General features: G+C 39.5%; 1 long non-coding RNA gene across 1 annotated transcript in view; it reads left to right on the plus strand.

The window, feature by feature from the left end:
* Window positions 1-12,718, plus strand: part of LOC141733345 (uncharacterized) — a 73,388-nt gene that overhangs the window by 32,655 nt on the left and 28,015 nt on the right. The window contains exon 2 of the long non-coding RNA XR_012584270.1: window positions 11,366-11,514. This is a non-coding gene — a long non-coding RNA (uncharacterized LOC141733345). The remainder of the gene's footprint in view (window positions 1-11,365; window positions 11,515-12,718) is intronic.

Consider the following 12,718-nt stretch of genomic DNA (forward strand, 5'->3'; position numbering starts at 1 on the left):
GGAACCCAAATATAATCCTACTGCAAATACCATTTTCTCTCCTTTTCTGTACTTTAGGCTGTAGTTTGAAATAGCTTGAATGATTATACAGTGTGAAAGACAGGAGGGATAGTACTTTTCTCCTTTTGTAAGACCTTTAAAGCTCAAACATGTGATCAAGTTGCAATGATACCACCAGAAGATACACGTAGTATTAAAGTGCATATCAGTTGGCCTGCAATAACGCTATCTGCTTTTAGCCTATGACAGATTAAGATGATAGCTCCTCAAGAGAGTGTGTTCAGTTAAGCTGTATTTGCTGTGGACCAGCAGTGATCGGAGGCTGTTAGAATAGCTCAGTTGGTGAAGTGTATTGCGTAGTCAAAGCTAAGACTGATTTTATCATTGTTAAATCACTTTTATATTCTTGCAATAAGACAACTGCTTGCTCACCCTTCTAAGGTCCCTTTACTCTGCCAAATCTGTTTTAAAAACCTTCTGCATTCATTTGTGCCTTTGCAAAGTGGGAATAAACTGACACAAATCTGATTTTTTTTAAGCTTATGTAGCCCACCATTCCTAGTGTGATATTGTATAATTCAGAGATAAACACTATAACTTAGATCCATGTACAGTAGAACCCAGACACAAATCAATTTCTTTTTGCTATTTCTTTGTTCAGAGGGGAATCTGTGGAGTTACAACATTAATTCACCATATAACTAGTATAAATAGAGCATTGTATTAGAAATATATGTTTAATTATCTAGCTCTCTTCTGCAGGATGGAAAGGAGTATGACCTGTTTTGATTACTGGGACCACTCTGAATTATAGGAAACTATAAAGCAGAAAAAAGTGTGGCAAGACTTACATCTTGTGGCAGAATACCTGCTTTGACAGAAGAGCTCTAGCAAATGTTGTTGCAGGAGTTTAAGAAGTCATTGCCCCACACATCCATTGCCCCCAGTTTTGGTAGAGGCAGAGTCTGCAGCAGGGAACGTGTGCTTTTGCCTCTGCTATTGTAGAGTGCTGTTGCATAAACCACCAGTGAGGGGAAAGCTAATCTTTATTTTTGTGATTTACATTGCACAGCTCTTTCCACTATCTCTTTTTGGGTTGGGTGTATCGGGAGGTAAAGGGCCACACCACAAAGAATTCTTACTAGACAACCTAACATCCCATGATGCCTCTATCCCTAACCCCACAAACCCAGCAACCACTCATCTCTGAAGAGGAGGCGGCAGCTTTCAGTGTCTTGAAAGCCTAGGGAAGATTACAGAAGTATCTCTTCCCATTGCACCCGTGCCCTCCAGACCTCATTTTTCAGTTGCCCAGGAGGTTCTGAATGGTAAATCAGCGACACAGACACCGTGCAGAGACTCCTTTCTACCTAGCCTGTACAAATGAGTTGAAGTGATTCATATCCTCAATGCTTTTCTTCCCAGACCTTTATACAACTGTAATCCAGCGAAGTGTCAGGCTGGCTGGAGCCAGAGCCCTATAAAAGAACTGACCCTGTCGTCTGCATTGAAAATATATGACCGATTACAAAAAAGTATGGCTGCCTTGGAGGGCTGTAGCTGTAAAATACTGCCTAAGGGACTGAAAATGGAACAGAAATGATGAACGTGTAATTACAGAATTGAGATACTTTCCAGTCCCAAAGTAGCATTTCACAGCTATTACTGCAAATGAGAGAGAGCATTTACTTTACTATTCATGTTTCTATCCTTTTGAATGGTTTTTATTTATTTTTATTTTGAAATGAGACTGAGTTCTTAGCTCTAAAGATGAAGCAACATATGGTTTCAGGGGGGACTGAGTGGGCTCCTATTCTTGCTTCAAACTGGTGACAAAAGAGTTCTTTAATCTAGTAAAAGCACAGCAAGAATCAGTGGAATAAGCTAAAGCAAGATAGATGCAAATTAGGTGTAATGGTGGGTTTGGTTGCCAGTGGAACAAACTACCAGGGAAGTGATATCTTCAAAGTGAGGTAGGACTACATTTGGAAGCATGTTTTAGTGAAAATCTGATTTGTTACAGAAGAAAATAAATACAATTTAATGGTCTCTGTTAAACATGGAGATCAAACTAAATTGTTTTGTGTTTCTCCCTGATATTACAATGCCTAAGGATGTCCGTCTTGTTTTCCCGATTACAAGTTTTCAGTCCTCAGCTGGATAAGCTGGTGTACTAGATCTGAAATTTCCTTGACTGAAGAACTCCTTGTAAAAAGTGTTTTTCTAAATTGTGTTTTATTTTACTGATTTTCATTTAACAGAAATACCCCAATAGCTTTTACATTAACAAATGAAATTGATGTAAACATTAAAAGGATCTACAGTAAAACTTGGCCTTGTTAGTAACCAGGAGAAATGCTGGTTACACATATTGCTTTTTTTCACATTCATAGGAACAAGATTTTATTTATAGACAGGAAGAAATGAAAGAGGTGTCGGAACTCATCATCGCTCTTAGTGGGAGCTATCAAATAGAGCAAGGTTGCTAGACATGGTTTGCTCATGCAGAACAGGAATTATATTGTACAATTTCAGCAGCAGTGTCCCTGGTAGCAGTTCCTCTCCCTCCTCAGGAGGAAGTATTTCTCCAGTCCTGTTCCTGATGAAGAAGTTAGCAGAGATGAAGGCAGAACCAGTACCGGTGTTAGGCCAGACGCAGGAGAAACCCTTTTTCATCCTTTGTCTGGGAGGGGACTTTAGCCAATAGGTTGACACAGGGAGCTTTGCTGGAGGTGTGTGTATTTGCACAGCACTTTGAAACAGCTTTCAAATGCTAATGCCCCACCACCTGGGAGCTTCTGAACCAGCCTAGTGGTTTTCAAACAGTACAGTTTTCACAGTTCCCTGGCAAAGGAGAGCGGTACAGAATTCCCTTTGGACACAGGTTGCCCAGAGTGATTCTGGAGCCTACCTCCTTGGAGGTATTAAAAAAACCCAAACCCTAAAAAATACCAAACAAAAAAGAAAAACTAAAACAAAACCCTGGACACTGTCTTGGGCAGCTGGCTGTAGGTGGCCCTGCTTGTGCCAGGGGGCTTGGCCAGGGTGACCTCCAGGGGTTCCCTCCAGCTTCAACTGCTCTGTCATTCTGAACAAGCAGAGCAGACTGCCCTGTTCCACACAGAGCACTGGATGGTCCTTAGGTTCAAGCATGAAGCTGGGTGTGCGGGTTGGAACACAACTGCCACAGAACACCAGCTATCACTTCTCTTCCTCATCGGATACAAACAATTTAATGTGGTCAGGACAAATTATGCAACCTCTGTGTGACACCGAGAACAAGCAGCAAGGAGATAGATGGCTGCAGTTGTGAAGCATGTGAAATGTCAGTCAGTTGGTTTAAAAAGAGTAAAAGAGTCCTCAGAGAGACTCCTTTTATAACGAACTTATATGATCTGACAGTCACACACTCCAAAATTGAATTAATAAATCATTCACAGCTCTGGTTGGAATAGCTAATACATGTTTTGTGCCCCAGCAGAGAGGAAAATGGCCTTCTTTCCTTGCTTTATGACATATTAGGCCTAAATAGAATTAATGATAAGGCTTTCTAACTTTATTTACTGTGGAGAAGAGCTGTTTCTAAGGCAATGGTAAGGGAGGAGGGGAGGAATGAGCTATGAATAGATTATTTCCCCAATATAGGATTTTAATAACATGTAGCTTTTCTACTTATTGCCCTGTGTACTATGGCAGTCGGATGCACAGGGAGAGGGAGATGACTTTGCATGTGGTAAGCAGGTAACAAAATTCAGTTACTGCAAATAAGTTGTCACAAGTGTAACATTTGCATGAATTCATGATGGGTGCACATCCAGTGCACCCACATCTTTCATAAAAGCCAAATGAATAAAACTCTTCAGCTTGTTTACACAAAATACAGACTTTGGCTATATAAAATGCTATGAATTATCTCTGATTCTGAAAATCTGAAAAGACATTACACTTCTAGAGAAATCAGAGATCGGGTTTGGATGATAGGAAGAGTGGTATAGTAAATCTAGATTGCATGTTGATAGGCAACAAGCTGGAGTTTTTTTCAGAAGAAGCAGCTCAAATTTTTAGAATCCTGTTCAAATCTTTCCTTGGGTGTTCACAGATCACTCTGTCCCCAGCAATCAGCAATGTAGGATGCTTCGCTGGAAAACAGGTGAAATTGTAATGAGGAAAATTACCTTGTCTCTGCCCTGACAGCAGGCTTTTTCTCCCAGGCCTATGCACTCTTCAAAGAAAAGCATTTGTTCCTATAATCATCTCAATATTTTTTTGTGTCCATGCAAAGAGATTATAGAGCAGAGGACAGTACAGCTAATTAAACAGCTAAAGATGGAAGTAAACAGATAAATCAGATTTTCCCCCTGTTGCTGTAGAAGTTAATTATTGAAATGTTAAGTGTATTAGATGCAATGAATAATTAAACCAAATTGTAAATTAAACATCCCTGGCATAAAATGTTGGAAAAGTTAGTTATGTTAGTTCCATATCTCTGATGCCAAGATCTGTCCTTCCTATTTCCAATGTGGGGCTTCCAAATTTGGGGAAAAAAGTTGCCCTTGCAACTAGAATGTCACCTCAGCAGCTTCCCTCTTTGCTTGATGGCTTTTTTACTACTGAGCTTGCTAAACTTTTAGAAAAGGATCTTACAAGTTTAGTAAATGTTTATGAGAGTGAATGTCAAACCTCCTTGCTGTCAGGAGCAGGGAGTGTGTATTAGGAGATGGTGTGTGCTGCACTTGTCATGTTTCTTGCATCCTTCCTAAGCATCTGTCAGTGGCTGGGGTAGAACAGAGAGTTACCTGGGCTGACTTGGTGCGGTAGGAGTTTGCTCTGAGAGTACATCATCATTGGAAACTCATGTAACCCTTCCTAGGCAGGATTTGACCCTGGCTGAAGGGGTTCCTGTGCTTCCATGATATGCACTGGCCAACAGCATGACACTAAAACCAAAGTCATTTTTATCAAAGTGCCTCCCTCACTCTTTCCTTATCAGTTCTGCGTGGATTGTTGCAAGCAGGGTGTTCATCACTTCTACCCCATTTATTTCTTATTCAGTGCCCTCCCAGATACACTACTTGGCTCTTACTCAGGCACATGTTGAATGTCAGGGTTAACTTCAAGCAGGTACATAATCTGTTCAACCTCACAGCGTGTTCCAAAGTGCTTTCCTTAAAAAGGGCTCAAAATCTCACCGTCCTGTAGAATTCAATCCCTTTTGTGGACTCAACTGGTGTAGACATTTTAAGCTGGTTCGTTATGAGTTCAGGCTACAAATGTGTTCTTTATCCAGCATATATTTCATGGAGTTATGTGGTTAAAGTACTGGTATGACACACTAGGTAAAGAGGTGATGTATGATTTATGTAAGATGCAGGCTCGGAGGGCTTCCTGAGGCACCTTCTCTTTCCGATGAGGTATTTCATAGCAGCATGATTCTTCTGCAGATCACAGCCTGGTATATTGGTGTTAACCTCAGTCAGGTGTTTTGCATTAATACTCTGGGCCATAAACTGTAGTGGCAAAGGGAGGGGGTGTATGTTCCTTGCAGCCTTTCCTGTCAGGTTGTCAGTAACCTGAGGCAGAGAGCACAGATGGACAAAAAGGAGCTGCAGTTGTGAGATCGTGAGTCAGAGCCTTTCAACTGAACTCTGCTCTGTGTCCAGTTGGAAAAATAAGGTGACAAAAGAGGGGGGAGTGTGCTGTCAGATGTTAGTCATTGCTTTCTATAAACTTGTTGCAGAAAACACTAACCTTCTCCTAATTATGCAATTTAGTCTTTAGTGTCTCTGAGAACATAGTGTGCAATACAAATTGGAAGCAGACAGACTGATAAATTTGGACCTTTTGTGGTGTTTGGATTCATTAGTTTCTCTAATTACTGGAATTAGAGCAGTTTTCATATATTCAGGATGCTACTTGGCTGAAACTGCTGTGAGGAAGGCTGGAGCAGTCAAAGATAAGTTAGCGTCTAAAGAGATCGTGACTTCTTGTTAACCTTTCTGCTTCATTTACATGGAAAAAAATAAATCCTTATTTCAGTGAAAACTGGTGTTTATTGACAAAGCTGGACTACACCTAAGAATTAAACCTGCCTTCTAAGTGCTTCTTAATTTTCACTGAAGTTTTGCAGTGCATGAAATCCACATCTTTAAATAGCAGAAATCAGCATGGGCACATTGACTTAGTCTAACCCAGGATCTGGCCCCTTTCATTTAGCAGTGCTGTGGGAGTCTAAAGTAGCCACATGTGTTAAGTGGTCTGGCAGCACAATGCTATTGAATGGCCCCTGGTGTGTCAGCGAGCTGAAATCGCCTTAAAATGGTCACAGTAATTCTCTCTGCAATTTGATTCTTAATATGTTAAAGCCACAAAAGGGAAGAAAGGGCAGAAAGTTATTTTATGTAGATAAAAATAATGATTTTTGAAGCAAGCTGTCTCTTTCATTATGGTCCACGTTTATTCTAGGTAAGATTAACAAAATATTTAACCAATGCCACCCTGAACATGAACTCATCCTTCAGTAATTCATCCAAACTTTAATTAGACCTGAAAGAAAGTAATTGTCAAATTTATCCCTTAGATGTTATTTTGGATCAATTTTTATGTTCCCAGGAAGTCAAACAGCTGAGAAACTACAGAGTTCCTCAAGATTCATATCTTAATATTTGAGAGCAGAAGTGAAAGAGTGAAGTTAGCTTATTTAGGCCAAAATATTTTGTTTAAAGAGGAGAGCCCTCACATACACAAACACATTCAAAGTGAAACTGGTTTAATTTTTCACTGTATCTGAATGGCATAACTTGAGGCTTTTCTCTCCCTCCACAGACGCAGTAGTGGTGTACTTGGTCAGAGAACTCCTGTCTATCACAACTCGTGATTGCAGAGCAGTTGAATTTGGAGGGATCTCTGGAGATCAGCTAGTCTGTCCCCTTGCTCAAAACGGGACCAGCTAGAGCAGCTTGTGCTGGGCTATGTCCAGTCAAGTCTGGAGTATCTCCAACAATGGAGACTCTGTAACCTCTCTGTCCAGCGCTCGATCACCCTCACAGTAAAAAAAATAATAAAATCTTATGTTTAAGTGGAATTCCTTGTATTGCAGATTGTGCCAGTTGCCTCTTGTGCTGTCGCTGGCCACTGCTGAGAAGTCTGGCTCAGTTATGTTTACTCTCTGCTATCAGGAAATGGTGCAACAATATGAGAAAACTGAACTTAAGGCTGGGAAGGCAGAGACTAGGAAATATGGCTTCTAATAGATTAGAAGATTAGAAGTTTCACTGCATAAGGCAGGGTTATTTGAACAAGTGGGACTGCAAAAAGAATGCCCCATCATGGACACCATAGGCAGTAAGGAGCTCCATCCATAGTCCTGAGCTGGTAAACAGAATCCCATTCATCTTCAAGAATGATGGTTCTTATTCTTAATCCCACCTTCTGCCTGAATCAGAGATGCAGCGTGTGAGCTCATTTCCTTCAAAGCAACATGCACAGAGTGGAATTTAAAGTAGACATTTTGAATTTTTTTTTCCAATAAAGTGTCTTGCCAACTAATCAAAGCTGTTTCCTTGAAGCCACTCTCTATAAATAAACCTTTAATAGCATATGACTTACAATGCTAAATATGTTTAAAATAAGAGTTTGTGGTACATCTGGAAAGGGTTTTCTTTTGCAACTATAGAAGGAGCCATTTTCAGCAAGGTTATAGAATCTTTGGATTGTGTGTTAAATAAGCTTATTGGCAGTGTAAGGAAAATACACAGAAATGCGCAGGGTTTTTTAACAAGTAATATATACAGAGCTTACTGATGGCTCAACATAAGAAGGATGCTAGTGTATAAAATTGCAGTTGTAATTCAGGGTGACTTGGTTGTCAGTTTGTCTGCTGGGGGTTACCAAAGAAACACAAAAAATATGCTTCTTTTCAGAATTGTTTCTTGTAGGAATGAAACCAATAACTGGCCTTTGGGTTTAGGGGCCTTTAAAAATTATCTCTGTTTGGAATTTCTGGTAAATCCCCATTTCATTGAGAAAACTGTTTTGATCAAGTGTGTTCGCACATGTGGAATGGGGACAAAGTGTAATGAGAATGTAGCACAGTTCTGATCTACACACAGCCTGCCTCTGCTGGGGCGGAAGAGCTGGGTTCTCTCCTTGGCTTAGGGCATGATCTGCAAATACATGAAAAAATAACGATGCACCTTCCCCCCCAAAATTATACTCTAAGGAGTAAAGGGAATATACTTTCATGTGTGAAATGCATATTACAGCACCCATCATATTGGTTATGCTGTTGGTAACAGCAATAGCCATAGTGAAGGTCAGCAAGGACCAAACTCAAGATACGAACAGCAAAGATGTATCAAAACCCATCTTTATCCTGTGCATCAAGATCATTATGCTGCTTCCTAGCTCTTGCACATTAAAGTGGTACACCGTGAAAAAATCTTGTGGCATTTTCTTGATAGCTTTTCTCTTTACCCTTTACTTTTAATGGCACAATGGCTTATTAAAGCTGCCTCAGTATATAGTTCTTTGAGCTGAACGTGCTGTTATTTTGTTATGCTGTGAGCCATTAAAATATTAATTTACCCTAATTTCCTGTGTTTAATCTGTTTATCATTCTCTCCCAAAATGATTTGATCAGTTAAGGTTTTTAGATCAAAAGCCTTACTCGCTAGAATCCTTCACGTGGTGCTGGAAGAGGCGAAGCAGGTTTCCTTTTATGTGCTTCTCAGGCTTTAGATCTGAACCCTGCCAGGCTGGTCTCCGGTAGCTTCTAGTTGGCTGAGCCTCTGCTCGAGCCTTGAGGAGAGCTCTTCCTTGGGAATGTTGTTGCAGGTATTTTTAGTCCTTCTGGGGTCAGCAAGTAGCTTCTAAGGGCCCAAGAATTAAATTAATAAATGCCCCTTTTCTGTGCATTAGAGGCTGCTATGTTATTGCCAGAGATAAACACACAGGTATATTCCCAAGCATAAGTTCTTTTCACTTGTTGCTAAAGAATGCCTGTTTTGTAATCAGTACAAAGCTCTAGTTTTCACCTCACAGTGTCTCCCAGTGACAGCTTCCCAATGCTGTCTGGAGACGATACATACAAGGTGATAAATCTTAGTGATATCTTAAATCTGTATTATTAATCTCTCTTCTTTGATGTTACATAATTAATAATGATCATATTCATGTTCCTGAGGGGACTGGAGGCGAGGGATATAGCGGAGAGGAAGGATTACCAGACAGAGCTGGCAAATGGTGGCCTCGTGGTCAGTGACTTGTCTGTGGTCTGCAATGACACCCTGTCCCTGTGTCATGGCAGGGAAGGCTTCGGTTCAGAGGCAGCTCTATCCACCCCAAAGCTGAACAAAAGTCCTATTGCAGATGAGTTGTGTTTTTGTCAAGTAACAGATACTGGCAACATACTGTCTTCAGCTATAAAACACATCTGTAAGCATAAACACATTAGTAGAACTTCTAGCCAAAGCATAGGCATCTTTCCCCGAACACTTGCAAGAGCTGTGTGGACTTTCAGCTACTGCTGAGGTCTGCAAGTTAAAGCTCTTAATCTGACAAGTAGCCTAGGAGAAGAAAAGATTCCTTTTTATATGTGTTTGTCTCTCTCTTCCCCCATCTTTGCCTGACATCTTGTTGTAAAACTTGGGTCAAATATATTTTTCTCTTTCTCTAAAAAACCTTTTCCAAAACAGCCCATCTGTCTCTGTCATGCTAGAAAAGAAATGCTGATGAAATGTCATGGAGCCACATCCTGATTTTGCTTACATTGGGGTAAATCCATTAATTCATTCTTTTTTCTTTCTCCAAAAGTAATAGAATCCTATAGTAATCTTTTTCTGGTATCTACAGCAGTTGTGCATGTTTGTTTTTAAGAGGTAGGGTCCTGTTTCAGATAGAGGGAGCAGACGGACTTTGAAGAAGTTCTTTGAGCATAAGAAAATTGATGTCTGCAGTTCTATGAAGTCATCAATTCCTCAGTGATTGTGCACAGCTCCTCTATAAATCTTTTCAGACTACAATGAGGTCACTCTGAAATCAACTTCAATTGAATAATCAACTTTTAAATAGAACTGCTTCAAACTGGTGGCTGTTTAAAAATAGAGACTGGCTTCTTTATGAACTGTAACTCTCACCTTTCTCATAGAAAGGTAAAATGCTTGCTTTCATTAACTTCCTGAACTGTGGTGGTTGTTATGACACCCTTAGATAATAGCAGAAAGATGTCTCTTTCCTGACGTATTATTTCTTCTTGTACACATTGTTATTATTACTTGCTGATAACAGGGCCTGCATTTTTGATGGACAAATGTTGTCCGTGTCCTTTAAATTCTGAGCAATCTGCTTTTGGAATGATTTCAGTCACTATTTAAACTTCTGCTGATAAAAGCTTTATTGTCGTAGTGCCAGTTCCTTTCAACAGTTATTTCTATTAGCAAAAGCACCACCTATTTATTATGCATATGGTGCAGAGGGAGAAGGAATCATATGAAGGGAGAGGTTTTTATATAAATTCGATATCCAAAATCTGATGATTGTGGTTTTTGTAGAGAGTGGGCTTAGTTGTGTGTATGCCATATGTATTCATTATAAAATAACCCATTGTTTTGAAAATATATCCATTGGTTAAATGGATGTGGGTTAAATCATAGTGGTTGGATTAAGTAAGCAATGCTTTGGATTTCCAGCTCTGTTGCCCTGAGCAAGTAATAAAGGTCTGGGGAGGAGTATGGCTAACAAATAGAACTTTTTAATGCTGTTGATGCCATCGCTCTTGCAATAGTACTTTCCAATGTTTTGTGAAACTTGAGCGTGGTAATGTCAAAATAACCTCGCTAAAGAGCAAAGCTGTACCTCACCTTCAAAGCACTTGGGCTCTTCTGTTGATGCACTCTGATGTGCACAACAACTCTGTGTTGATGCACATCTGGACTTGTCCTATGGAATTCTGCAAATCAGTATAAATGACTTGCAATGGTGTATATAATTTTGAGAAGAAACCCAGGGCCACATGAATTGATGTAAATAAGCAAAGCTTCACTGATTTCATGGAAGCCTGCAGATTTATAGTAGCTGAGGATCTATCCCTGTGGTCTGACTTTACTCAGCTACAAGGGAGTTGCTTAAAACTTCCATTCTGATGTTAGTACAAAATGTAAATATATAAAAATAGAGATCCATGTGTCTTTTATTTTATGGATATAACATTTAAAACGAATATAGAAAAGAGATACATTCTCTGCACTTCCCAAACAGCCTTTGGTTATTGGTGTGCATTTCACTAGCTACTTAAAAGCATTCAACATAACACCCAACATGAATATCCTTACGTCTAGGAATTCAGAGCATCTCATTTTATTCATTGCAGATCTCTACTATCGCAGCAGATTTGTCCAAAGAACTACGGGGAAAAAGTAAATGCCTTTTGCTAAACAAGCCTGCAGATGGAAAGCAACTTGCATATGTTTGTGGAGAGGACAGCGCTGGGATGGGAGACAGCAGAAGACGACTAGAAAGGTAAGTTTACAAGTTCCTAGGTATTGCCTTTAGCTCATTGAGAAGAAAGCTGCTTAATCCTTGAAGTTTTCAGTGTATGTTGAAATCGCTCTGCTTTCTTTAGGGTATGTTGATGTGTAGGTATCATGCCAAAACTTACTAAACAAACTGCAGGCTTACTGAAACAGCCCATTTAGCATTATGATACCTGACCTCTGTTATTGTTTACATAGTCCATTTGCCTTGGGAAATCAGATGTCTTCAGGGCATTCCAGCATCTAGATAATTTAACCCTGAAATATTTAACACTGCAGAAGAGGTAAGGTTCTTTATTTTTAATAAATTGATGTTTTCTTCTAGCAGATTTCCTTTAATATGCTAATTAGTGAAAACAATACACTCTGAATTAACATTTCTAACAACAGTTATTTTTAAGCATTGTACTTTCTTGGTAAAAACAATGAGCCGGCTTGTCCAGCTTTGATGGATGACTAATGAAAAGAATAATCCATTTGGACAAAACCACCCTGTGACTGTATGGAATGCAAAACTGTTTTATGACATGCAGAAAAAATATTCTCAATTGACTTATCCTAGTATTTCTGCCTAGAAAGGTGTTATATCTCTTTAGAACTAAATCAATACCTCAAGTCATAGAAACTTTGGACTCCAAATTAATTATGCACCTCTAAAAAGAGGCCGTTGGTCGAGAAGCAATGAACATTTGACTGTGGATTTTGAATTCTGCTTGGTTTATCAATAGCTTTAGTAATGCTTATAGCAATGTAAGCATTGAAATACTGGACCTATTTTCAAAAGCAAACAGTCTTTTTTCCAGTCTTAGTCATGTGGCCTTTAAAGTATGAGTGTCAAATTTCTGTGGACTTAAAAGGATGCTAGATACCCATGTGCCATTCATAATGTGATCCATGTTTCCTAACAAGTTTTCTGAAAGATACTTAGGCATCCTTTATCAGTGGCTGCAATGAGACAGGTTTCCATTCACCACTAATGTTCTCACCCCCTGCAAAGGCTGAAAAACAAAACTGAGCTTGTTAGGTGGGTAGGTGTTCTTGAAAATACTTGTTAAATATTCTGGGTTTAACATTTTGCAATCACTGCAGCGAGTTTTCACCGGCTGCATGAACACAATTGCCTTTACTTAGCGTCTGTATTTTAATACACTGTAACAATGATTTCACGTACTAATTGCATTTCTTAATTT

The sequence above is a fragment of the Larus michahellis genome, chromosome 20, assembly GCF_964199755.1.
Source record: "Larus michahellis chromosome 20, bLarMic1.1, whole genome shotgun sequence".
In the NCBI taxonomy this organism is placed as follows: domain Eukaryota; kingdom Metazoa; phylum Chordata; class Aves; order Charadriiformes; family Laridae; genus Larus; species Larus michahellis.